Below are 7,989 nucleotides of genomic sequence, written 5' to 3'. Positions count from 1 at the left end.
GTTTTTTTTAGCATTAGACCTAGGGTTAAGGTTAGGGTTAGGGTTAATGTTAGGGTTAGACCTAGGGTGAGTGTTCGGGTTAGGTTTAGTATTAGACCTAGGGTTAGGTTAGGGTTAGACCCAGGGACAGGTTTAGTGTTAGGCCTAGGGTTAGGATTAGGGTTATACTAGGGTTAGGTTTAGGGTTAGACCTAGGGTTAGGGTTAGGGTTAGGCCAAGGGTTAGGTTAGGGTTAGACCTATGGTTAGGGTTAGGGTTAGACCTAGGGTTACGGTTAGGGTTAGACCTAGGGTAAGACCTATTGTTAGGGTAAGTGTTAGAGTTTGGATTAGACCTGGGGTTAGAATTAGAGTTAGGGTTAAACCTAGGGTTAGGGTTAGGGTGAGACCTAGGGTTAGGGTCAGGGTTAGGGTTTGACCTAGGTTTAGGGTTAGGATTAGGGCCAAGTTAGACCTAGTTTTAGGATAAGACCTAGCGTTAGGGTTAGACCTAGCTTTAGTCCTAGGTTTAGACCTAGGGTTACGGTTGGGGTTAGACTTAGGGTTAGGGTTCATTTAGAACTAGGGTTAGGTTTAGGATTAGATTTATGGTTAGGATTAGGGTTAGACCTAGGTTTAGGGTTAGGGTTAGACCTAGGGTTAGGGTTAGGGCCAGGGTTAGACCTAGGTTTTGGGTAAGACCTAGCGTTAGGGTTAGACCTAGGTTTAGACCTAGGGTTAGACCTAGGGTTAGGTTTGGGGTTAGACCTAGGGTTAGGGTTCGGGTAGAACTAGGGTTAGGTTTAGTATTAGACCGTGGGTTAGGTTAGGGTTAGACCTAGGTTTAGGGTTAGGTTTAGACCTAGGGCTAGGGATAGCGTTAGACCTAGGGTTAGGTTTAGGGTTATGGTTAAACAGAGGGTTAGATTTAGACCTAGACGTAGGGTTAGGGTTAGGATAAGACCTAGACCTACACCTACGTTAACGGTTAGGCTTAGACCTAGGCTTAGGGTTAGACCTAATGTTAGACCTAGGGCTAGGGTTAGGCTTAGACCTAGTGTTAGAGTTAGGTTTAGACCTAGGGTTAGACCAAGGTTTAGGGTTGGACCTAGGGTTAGATCTAGGGTTAGGTTTAGACCTAGGGTTATACCTAGGGTTATACCTAGGGTTAGGGTTAGGGTTAGAGTTAGACCTATGTTTAGGGTTTGACCTAGGTTTAGAGTTAGGGTTTGGGATAGAACTAGGGTTAGGTTTATACCTAGGGTTAGAATAAGGATTAGGTTAGACCTAGTAGTAGGGTTATAGTAAATGTTAGGGTTTGACCTATGATTAGGGTTAGGGTAAGTTTTAGCATTAGACCTAGGGTTAAGGGTAGGGTTAGGGTTAGTGTTAGGGTTAGACCTAGGGTGAGTGTTCAGGTTAGGTTTAGGATTAGACCTAGGGTTAGGTTAGGGTTAGACCCAGGGACAGGATTAGTGTTAGACCTAGGGTTGGGATTAGGGTTATACTAGGGTTAGGTTTAGGGTTATACCTAGGGTTAGGATTAGGGTTAGATCTAGGGTTAAGTTGTGGGTTAGACATAGGGTTAGACCTAGGGTTATGGTTAAGTTTAGTCCAAGGGTTAGGTTAGGGTTAGACCTACGGTTAGGGTTAGGGTTAGACCTAGGGTTACGGTTAGGGTTAGTGTTAGACCTAGGATAAGACCTATTGTTAGGGTAAGCGTTAGAGTTTGGATTAGACCTAGGGTTAGAATTAGAGTTAGGGTTAAACCTCGGGTTAGGGTTAGGGTTAGACCTAGGGTTAGGGTCAGGGTTAGGGTTCGACCTAGGGTTAGGGTTAGGATTAGGGCCAAGTTAGACCTAGTTTTAGGATAAGACCTCGCGTTACGGTTAGACCTAGGTTTAGACCTAGGGTTATACCTAGGTTTACGGTTGAGGTTAGACCTAGGGTTAGGGATAGAGTTAGACCTAGGCTTAGGTTTAGGGTTAGGGTTAAACCTAGGGTTAGATTTAGATCTAGACTTAGGGATAGGGTTAGGATTAGACCTAGACCTACACCTAGGTTAACAGTTAGGCTTAGACCTAGGCTTAGTGTTAGACCTATTGTTAGACATAGGGCTAGGGTTAGGCTTAGACCTAGTGTTAGAGTTATGTTTAGACGTAGGTTTAGACCAAGGTTTAGGGTTGGACCTAGGGTTAGATCTAGGGTTAGGTTTAGACCTAGGGTTATACCTCGGGTTATACCTAGGGTTAGGGTTAGGGTTAGAGTTAGACCTATGTTTTGGGTTTGACCTAGGTTTAGAGTTAGGGTTTGGGATAGAACTAGGGTTAGGGTTATACCTAGGGTTAGGATAAGGATTAGGTTAGACCTAGTTGTAGGGTTATAGTTAATGTTAGGGTTAGACCTATGATTAGGGTTAGGGTTAGTTTTAGCATTAGACCCAGGGTTAAGGTTAGGGTTAGGGTTACTGTTAGGGTTAGACCTAGGGTGAGTGTTCGGATTAGGTTTAGGATTAGACCTAGGGTTAGGTTAGGGTTAGACCCAGGGACAGGATTAGTGTTAGACCTAGGGTTGGGATTAGGGTTACAGTAGGGTTAGGTTGAGGGTTAGAACTAGGGTTAGGATTAGGGTTATACCTAGGGTTAGGTTTTGGGTTAGACCTAGGGTTAGACCTAGGGTTAGGGTTAGGGTTAGGCCAAGGGTTAAGTTAGGGTTAGACCTAGGGTTAGGGTTAGGGTTAGACCTGGGGTTAGACCTATTGTTTGGGTTAGCGTTAGGGTTAGTGTTAGACCTAGGGTTAGAGTTAGGGTTAGGTTTAGACATAGGGTTAGGGTTAGCGTTCGACCTAGGGTTAGGGTTAGGTTTCGACCTAGGGTTAGGGTTAGTGTTAGGGCCAGGGTTAGACTTAGGTTTAGGGTAAGACCTAGCGTTAGGGTTAGACCTAGGTTTAGACCTAGGGTTAGACCTAGGGTTAGGTTTGGGGTTAGACCTAGGATTAGGGTTCGGGTAGAACTAGGGTTAAGTTTAGTATTAGACCTAGGGTTAGGTTAGGGTTAGACCTAGGTTTAGGGTTAGGGTTAGACCTAGGGTTAGTGATAGGTTTAGACCTAGGGTTAGGTTTAGGGTTATGGTTAAACGGAGGGTTAGATTTAGACCTAGACGTAGGTTTAGGGTTAGGATTAGACCTAGACCTACACCTAGGTTAACGGTTAGGCTTAGACCTAGCCTTAGGGTTAGACCTAATTTTAGACCTAGGCCTAGGGTTAGGCTTAGACCTAGTGTTAGAGTTAGGTTTAGACCTAGGGTTAGACCAAGGATTAGGGTTGGACCTAGGGTTAGATCTAGGGTTAGGTTTAGACCTAGGGTTATACCTAGGGTTATACCTAGGGTTAGGGTTAGGGTTAGAGTTAGACCTATGTTTAGGGTTTGACCTAGGTTTATAGTTAGGGTTTGGGATAGAATTAGGGTTAGGGTTATACCTAGGATTAAAATAAGGATTAGGTTAGACCTAGTGGTAGGGTTATAGTTAATGTTAGGGTTAGACTTATGATTAGGGTTAGGGTTAGTTTTAGCATTAGACCTAGGTTTAAGGTTAGGGTTAGGGTTACTGTTAGGGTTAGACCTAGGGTGAGTGTTCGGGTTAGGTTTAGGATTAGACCTAGGGTTAGGTTAGGGTTAGACCCTGGGACAGGATTAGTTTTAGACCTAGGGTTGGGATTAGGGTTATACTAGGGTTAGGTTTATGGTTAGACCTAGGTTTAGGATTAGGGTTATACCTAGGGTTAAATTTTGGGTTAGACCTAGGGTTAGGGTTAGGGTTAGGCCAAGGGTTAGGTTAGGGTTAGACCTACGGTTAGGGTTAGGGTTAGACCTAGGGTTACGGTTAGGGTTATGGTTAGACCTAGGGTAAGACCTATTGTTAGGGTAAGCGTTAGAGTTTGGATTAGACCTAGGGTTAGAATTAGGGTTAGGGTTAAACCTAGGGTTAGGGTTAGCGTTAGACCTAGGTTTAGGGTCAGGGTTAGGGTTCGACCTAGGGTTAGGGTTCGGATTAGGGCCAAGTTAGACCTAGTGTTAGGATAAGACCTAGCGTTAGGGTTGGACCTAGGTTTAGACCTAGGGTTATACCTAGGTTTACGGTTGAAGTTAGACCTAGGGTTAGGGATAGTGTTAGACCTAGGGTTAGGTTTAGGGTTAGGGTTAAACCTAGGGTTAGATTTAGATCTAGACGTAGGAATAGGGTTAGGATTAGACCTAGACCTACATCTAGGTTGACGGTTAGGCTTAGACATAGGCTTAGGGTTAGACCTAATGTTAGACCTAGGGCTAGGGTTAGGCTTAGACCTAGTGTTAGAGTTAGGTTTAGACCTAGGGTTAGACCAAGATTTAAGGTTGGACCTAGGGTTAGATCCAGGGTTAGGTTTAGACCTAGGGTTATACCTAGGGTTAGGGTTAGAGTTAGACCTATGTTTAAGGTTTGACCTAGGTTTAGAGTTAGTGTTTGGGATAGAACTAGGGTTAGGGTTAGCGTTATACCTAGGGTTAGGATTAGGATTAGGTTAGACCGAGTGATAGCATTAGGGTTAATGTTAGGGTTAGACCTATGATTAGGGTTAGGATTAGGTTTAGCATTAGACCTAGGGTTAAGGTTAGGGTAAGGGTTAGTGTTAGGGTTAGACCTAGGGTTCGGGTTCGGGTTAGGTTTAGGATTAGACCTAGGGTTAGGTTAGGGTTAGACCCAGGGACAGGATTAGTGTTAGACATAGGGTCTGGATTAGGGTTATACTAGGGTTAGGTTTAGGGTTAGACCTAGGGTTAGGATTAAGCTTAGACTTAGGTTTAAGGTTAGAGTTAGACAAAGTGTTAGGTTAGAGTTAGACCTAGGGTTAGGATTAGGGTTATAACTAGGGTTAGGATTCAGGTTAGACCTAGGGTTAGACCTAGGGTTAGGGTTAGGGATAGGCCAAGGGTTAGGTTAGGGTTAGACCTACGGTTAGGGTTAGGGTTAGACCTAGCGTTACGGTTAGTTTTAGACCTAGAATAAGACCTATTGTTAGGGTAAGCATTAGAGTTTGGATTAGACCTAGGTTTAGAATTAGGGTTAGGGTTAAACCTAGGGTTAGGGGTAGGGTTAGACCTAGGGTTAGGGTTAGGGGTAGGGTTAGACCTAGGGTTAGTGTCAGGGTTAGGGTTCGACCTAGGGTTAGGGTTAGGATTAGGGCCACGTTAGACCTAGTTTTAGTGTAAAACCAAGCGTTAGGGTTAGACCTAAGTTTAGACCTAGAGTTACGATTGGGGTTAGACTTAGGGTTAGGGTTCAGGTGGAACTAGGGTTAGGTTTAGGATTAGATTTAGGGTTAGGATTAGGGTTAGACCTAGGTTTAGGGTTAGGGTTAGACCTAAATTTAGGGTTAGGGTTAGACCTAGGGTTAGATTTAGACCTAGACATAGGGTTAGGTTTGGGATTAGACTTAGACCTACACCTAGGTTTACGGTTAGGGTTAGACCAAGGGTTAGGGTTAGACCTAATGTTAGACCTAGTGTTAGGGTTTAGCTTAGACCTAGTGTTAGGGTTAGGTTTAGACCTAGGCCTAGAACTAGGGTTGGTGTTAGTGTTAGACCTATGTTTAGACCTAGGGTTAGACCTAGGGTTACGGTTGGGGTGAGACCTAGGGTTAGCGTTAGGGTTAAACCTAGGGTAGGGTTAGACCTGGGGTTAGACCTATTGTTAGGGTTAGCGTTAGGGTTAGGTTTAGACCTAGGGTTAGATTTAGGGTTAGGTTTAGACCTAGGGTTAGGGTTCGACCTAGGGTTAGGGTTAGTGTTAGGGCCAGGGTTAGACCTAGGTTTAGGGTAAGACCTAGCGTTAGGGTTAGACCTAGGTTTAGACCTAGGGTTAGACCTAGGGTTAGGTTTGGGGTTAGACCTAGGATTAGGGTTCGGGTAGAACTAGCGTTAGGTTTAGTATTAGACCTAGGGTTAGGTTAGGGTTAGACCTAGGTTTAGGGTTAGGGTTAGACCTAGGGTTAGGGATAGGTTTAGACCTAGGGTTAGGTTTAGGGTTATGGTTAAACCTAGTTTTAGATTTAGACCTAGACGTAGGGTTAGGGTTAGGATTAGACCTAGACCTACACCTAGGTTAACGGTTAGGCTTAGACCTAGCCTTAGGGTTAGACCTAATGTTAGACCTAGGCCTAGGGTTAGGCTTAGACCTAGTGTTAGAGTTAGGTTTAGACCTAGGGTTAGACCAAGGTTTAGGGTTGGACCTAGGTTTAGATCTAGGGTTAGGTTTAGACCTAGGGTTATACCCAGGGTTATACCTAGGGTTAGGGTTAGGGTTAGAGTTAGACCTATGTTTAGGGTTTGACCTAGGTTTATAGTTAGGGTTTGGGATATAACTAGGGTTAGGGTTAGGGTTATACCTAGGGTTAGGATAAGGATTAGGTTAGACCTTGTGGTAGGGTTAGGGTTAATATTAGGGTTAGACCTATGATTAGGGTTAGGGTTTTTTTTAGCATTAGACCTAGGGTTAAGGTTAGGGTTAGGGTTAGTGTTAGGGTTAGACCTAGGGTGAGTGTTCGGGTTAGGTTTAGTATTAGACCTAGGGTTAGGTTAGGGTTAGACCCAGGGACAGGATTAGTGTTAGGCCTAGGGTTAGTATTAGGGTTATACTAGGGTTAGGTTTAGGGTTAGACTTAGGTTTGGACCTAGGGTTAGGGTTAGGGTTAGGCCAAGGGTTAGGTTAGGGTTAGACCTACGGTTAGGGTTAGGGTTAGACCTAGGGTTACGGTTAGGGTTAGACCTAGGGTAAAACCTATTGTTAGGGTAAGTGTTAGAGTTTGGATTAGACCTGGGGTTAGGATTAGAGTTAGGGTTAAACCTAGGGTTAGGTTTAGGGTGAGACCTAGGGTTAGGGTCAGGGTTAGGGTTTGACCTAGGGTTAGGGTTAGGATTAGGGCCAAGTTAGACCTAGTTTTAGGATAAGACCTAGCGTTAGGGTTAGACCTAGCTTTAGGCCTAGGTTTAGATCTAGGGTTACGGTTGGGGTTAGACTTAGGGTTAGGGTTCAGTTAGAACTAGGGTTAGGTTTAGGATTAGATTTATGGTTAGGATTAGGGTTAGACCTAGGTTTAGGGTTAGGGTTAGACCTAGGGTTAGGGTTAGGGCCAGGGTTAGACCTAGGTTTAGGGTAAGACCTAGCGTTAGGGTTAGACCTCGGTTTAGACCTAGGGTTAGACCTAGGGTTACGATTGGGGTTAGACTTAGGGTTAGGGTTCAGGTAGAACTAGGGTTAGGTTTAGGATTAGATTTAGGGTTAGGATTAGGGTTAGACCTAGGGTTAGCTTTAGGTTTAGGGTTAGACCTAGGGTTAGAATTAGACCTACACCTAGGGTTAGGGTTAGGATTAGACCTAGACTTACACCTAGGTTTAAGGTTAGGGTTAGACCTAGGGTTAGACCAAGGTTTAGGGTTGAACCTAGTGTTAGACCTAGGGTTAGCTTTAGATATCGTGTTATACCTAGGGTTATACCTAGGGTTAGGGTTAGGGTTAGAGTTACACCTATGTTTAGGGTTCGATTTAGGGTTAGAGATAGGGTTTGGGATAGAGCTAGGGTTAGGGTGACGGTTATACCTAGGGTTATGTTTAGGGTTAGAGTTACACCTATGTTTAGGGTTCGACTTAGGGTTAGAGATAGGGTTTGGGATAGAGCTAGGGTTAGGGTGAGGGTTATACCTAGGGTTAGGATTAGTATTAGGTTAGACCTAGTGGTAGTGTTAGGGTTAAGGTTAGGGATAAGTTTAGGGTTAGGGTTAGACCTATGGTTAGGGTAAGAAGTAGGTTTAAGGTTAGGGTTAGGGTTAGTGTTAGGGTTAAACCTAGGGTTAGGATTATGGTTAGGTTTAGGATTAGACCGAGGGTTAGGTTAGGGTGAGACCCAGGGTCAGGATTAGGGTTAGACCTAGGGTTAGGATTAGGGTTATACATAGGGTTAGGTTTAGGGTTAGACCA

Source organism: Tenrec ecaudatus, chromosome 11 (assembly GCF_050624435.1).
Source record: "Tenrec ecaudatus isolate mTenEca1 chromosome 11, mTenEca1.hap1, whole genome shotgun sequence".
In the NCBI taxonomy this organism is placed as follows: Eukaryota; Metazoa; Chordata; class Mammalia; order Afrosoricida; family Tenrecidae; genus Tenrec; species Tenrec ecaudatus.
This window is presented reverse-complemented; position numbering follows the sequence as displayed.